This window comes from Ochlerotatus camptorhynchus, unplaced genomic scaffold (assembly GCF_037179485.1).
Source record: "Ochlerotatus camptorhynchus isolate MF236.1 unplaced genomic scaffold, CSIRO-AGI_Acam_v1.1 ptg000810l, whole genome shotgun sequence".
In the NCBI taxonomy this organism is placed as follows: Eukaryota; Metazoa; Arthropoda; class Insecta; order Diptera; family Culicidae; genus Ochlerotatus; species Ochlerotatus camptorhynchus.
Genome location: NW_027041274.1, coordinates 177,244 through 181,935, shown reverse-complemented (window position 1 = coordinate 181,935; position 4,692 = coordinate 177,244). Strand labels below are relative to the sequence as shown.

Sequence of the window (4,692 nt, the reverse complement as noted above, 5' to 3'; positions counted from 1 at the left end):
ATTAACGTGTATAACACATTGAACTAAGGTGAAATACACTTAAAGTAAATGTGATTGTGCATTTAAAAAATCAAGTGTTTAAACACTTCGATCAAACGTGTGGAATTTTTTGAGTGTACTTTGCTCGTTTGGTTCTTCTTGCTTCAGTATATGCGTGTCTCTATTCAACATCTCTGAGCGGAACAATATTATCTACCGAAGGAGACCCCGATGGAATGCGTAAAAACCGAACGTTAACGATTTAAATAGCCGAGTGAGATATACCAAGTAGCACACATCAATCAAATTAAGTTGCTGCAACTTGAATGTGACTGGAATGAGTTAAATTCAGGTAACCACAACTTTACAGTAACAAGTGTGCTGCTAGAGATATTTTTGGTTCACTGATTTAAATCAGTTGAATTGGTCACAGTACTTTTACAGTATTTGCGTGACGCTTACGTTTCTTTTTACAGTATAATACGTGGCTCCATGTTAATACAAATTTAAATGTGTCAATTTATGTTTAAAGCTAGAAAAAAAAAAAAAATTCTTTCTGCAAATATCTCACTCAGCTCAGCATGCAAAAAATAATAAGTTAGGAATCATCCACACTACAACCACAAACTAAGTGACAGACGACTTTCTCCAAATAAATTAATTAAAATAGAATTTTAGTCCACCTTCCAGCCCTCACCGCCAGGATCGCTAGTATTTTTGTTTTGAATTAATTCAAGTTGGTTTTATGTGCAATGATCTGGCAACTCCACATCTATGACACGAATGTCATTCCCATATACTTATGTCGTTTTCGTTTTTGTGGTGTAGCTACACCGGTGCTACACTGCCGTACACCGAAATATTTTAGGGTGTAAGTATAGGACGCACCTTTGTTTACAAACAAATGATGTTAAGCTGTCAAAGACTCGCGCTTATTCCTGCTTACACTACACCGGTGCTACACCGCAAAAAAGAAAACGACATTAGTGTGAAGCCGAAAAATCCTGGTTCTCTCCCGATAAAACATCCCACCGATTTTTCCCTCAACTTCGTCGGGTTTCGTCGGCATGATCGACCGATTTTATTTCCGACGAATCTGTCGATTGTTGCACCGACGCCTATGGGAGCTTAACACAGGGGTTGACTGATTTTACAGTATACTAAATTGGCTCACCAAGTCGATGGATTGAAAGCGATTTGGTAGGGTGAATAATCGATGGATAAAATTTATGGTAAAAATCGACAAAAACCTATCAAATCGGATGATAAAGGATTACTAAATCGACTGATTAGTAGGCAAATAAAGCTTAAAAATAAACTGATACAGACAACATCGGCTGATTTGTTGCTACTAAATAATCTGATTGGTAGACATAAAGAATCAGAGAATAAGTAAATCTCAAAGAAATCGTCCGACGCAGAGCTATTAAATAGCTTTATTAATCGACATACAAAAACGAACAACGAATGAAAGTCGACGAAATCGGTTGATTTTAAACCACTAAATCTATCGATTAATCAGTATAGAAAGAAATCAAAATACCTATGGAATCCGACGAAATCAGTTGATCAAGAGCTATTAAATAGGTTTGTTTGTATTTTCCTTACAGATAGTATAATCGCAGTTTATACTTACAGTATATTCACAGACAAACAGACATAACGCATTGAATATTTCTCACTGTAAAACATCGTCGCTAAAACATTACCGCCATCTGTTGAGTACACTGCGGTGGGCATTGCGCTGAACAGATGGCGGTAGTGTCTAAACGTCAAACGCAAGGGAATTGCCTATGCGCGCCACAGGTGGCGGTACTACCAACTACGATACTTTTATATTGTCCGTTAAATGCTTGTTCGATGAACTATTTGCGAGAGTTATGTCTGTTTGTCTGTGGTATATTATTAATACCTTAATTCTTAATCTTAATTCTTGAAAATAATGTAAACACGGAATAAAGACGAAATCTCGGACGAAACATGCTCCTGCTGTTCCTTGCGGTAGTCGATAGCTACTGAGTTCTTATCGGGGAAAACTCTGGCGACTCAATATCAGATTGAGAACAATCATCAGAACTCCTGCGGCTACTGTTCTCAGGAGTCGATGATGTACGGGATTCAAAGGATATTTCTTGCGGTTTGGATTTCTTCGGACTGCCTCCAGGCTGTTGATTGGGCTGCTTCTTCGAACCCGCGAAGTGTGGAGCTTGCTTTTTGCCTGTGACTGGCTGCATCCCGGTTGCTGGGATGACTTCATCTTGTTTTCTTCTGAGCCCTCGGAAAGAGGAGATCGCTTCTTAGTCTTCGTCTGACTACATCCCGGCTGCTGGTCGGATGGCTTCGTGTTTTCTTTCGAGCCCTCGGAATGAGGTCGCTTCTTAGCGTCCCTACGCTGTTTCGCATAAATCCTTCCTTTTGCAGTTGCCACCAATCCCGTGAAAATTTTCTCAGGTGTTAGGGTGATATTATCTAGAAAACAATATAATTTTTAGTGTAATGTTCGTTACCTTGGATATTTATACTTACTGATGATATGCCGAATAAAGTTCAAGTTCCTTATTTCGTCAGATCGTCGGTATTTGTTTATCGCTTTATCCGCAAGGATGACACGAAGCTAGTCGTCCTTGGCAGCATTGCTTAATGCGTACGCGATTTCTCGTTTGATACTGAAGTCATGTTGCGGGTCAGCGAATTTTACCATCGCATCTTGGATTTCTTCAAGGGTATCGAGAGGAAAAGTTCTTTTCATTGGGGCTTCCAAATTCTTGACCACCAATTCTCTGAGCTCTTTGAGTTCGTTTCCATAGTTCGTCAATAATTCCCTTGTAGTCCGAAAATGGGCAAGGATGTCTCGATTTTGCTGCTCAACTGTACACAGCAAAAAAATAATTTTGATATCACGTCAAAGTGGATGCACTACAATCATGTTGAAAATATGGTGTAATATTACTTGCTAAAAAGGACAAAATTATCATTAATACAATGCATGAACTGACATTACGCTGCTTTTACTGCATTTGTTTATTTATGTGGTCATAAAAATTACATGAAATTTTCGACATGGTTGTAGTGCATCCACTTTGATGTGATATCAAAATTATTTTTTTGCTGTGTAAGGAAATAATAACATATTTCACAGCTTAATTAAAATTGAGGGGCCCAAACGCAAAGGGGTGTAAGTGACATTTTGGTCAAATTTGCGCTAGTATTTTTGTAAGATTTTTAAGTTAAACAGAATAAATTATCATAATTCTGAGAAAACTGGTTTAATTTTTGAAATCTCATACATTTTGTCTGGGAAGATACGAAATTGGCCTAACTTAAAAGACCTTTTTCTCAAAACTAGGTTTTTGTCACTTACACCCCTTTGCTTCTAACCCCCTCAATTAAAATTAACTCTTTCAGATGAGTAATTACAAAGAGAAATTTAAATTCTCTGGGGGGTGCGACTGGTAATGAGTTTAGCTGAATGATGTGGCTTTCTCAGTCTAGAGAAATCCAAACGGTATCCAAATTTAACCGTTTGGATTTCCCTAGACTGAGAAAGCCACAACATTCAGAGAAATTTAAATATACACCGTTTGCATACTACAGTCATCATTCGTTCATTGCAACACGTTTACATTGCAATAAGCGAATGCCATTTGCTAATCGCAACGCATTTGCAACGTCAAACTAATGTCACTTTGACACTAAAGTGCATTCGCCTGCATTCACCACGTGGTTTTTGACAGATAGCTGCTTTTTAATTGCAAGACGTTGCAATTAGCGGACTTGCAATTAAAAAATGTTGCGATTAGCGAGTTTGCAATGAGCAAATGTTCACTGTAGTCTATTGACCTCTCTTTCCGTCTGCTGCAAATATTGTGCATTTTTCCAATTTCTATCTGTTTAGATCTTTTAGATCTAAACAGATCGAATTGGGTAAAATGCATAAAAATTACAGCAGAAGGAAAGAGAGGTGAATAGAATTGTATGCACTTATGGGGTTCGAAATAAGGACAAGAACTTTCTTATGCTTTTTAGGTGTAGCATCAATCTTTTGTCCGGCAGTGTAAATTACCTTTCTCTATTTTTCCATTCACACGTGCGAATTCACGTTCCAAGAACCGTTTGAGGTTACTGTTGTCCGACATCTCAATTGTTCAGCTTAGTCGTAACCTATATGAAGCAAAGTTATCAAAACAAATCCTTTACCGAAAGGCAACTTTACTAATTTTTTTGGTTATTTCAGCAAGATTCACAAATTTAACGTCATTGCTCAAGGTTCGAGAGAACCAAACTCCAATCCTCGATGAAGCGATACGCGAATTAAAAAACGAAAGAATTTCCAAGAACTCCTGGATGATTGCTCCACGTGATCCTTCCGATTCTGCAAATCCTAATACTTTTGCAGGAATTCCGTCTACCAGTATACAATCATCCTTGCCATTAGCACTAATCATTAAAGAATTATCAAAATAGCAAGTACGATATGCGAAAGAGCATCCAAATAAAGCCTTCTTCATCTGAAACTGTTCTGCGAAATGTCTCTCCTTTCTTGTTCTCTCGCCAATATTGCATTGTTCAGCCATTCGTTTATGAAGCTGCTAGAGGTGCTGATGTTTCTTGGTTAAATTATGCTTGATCTCCTGCATGAAGTTTTCGTATTTAAATGCGCTTATTGACGGTAAATTCCCATACAGCTTTACATAATCAGGCAAGTGAAGAAGC

At 37.9% G+C, this 4,692-nt stretch overlaps 1 pseudogene; it reads right to left on the bottom strand.

The window, feature by feature from the left end:
- Positions 1 to 2,002: 2,002 nt before the first annotated feature.
- On the bottom strand, positions 2,003 to 4,115 carry LOC135715102 (uncharacterized; annotated as a pseudogene).
- Positions 4,116 to 4,692: the final 577 nt, after the last annotated feature.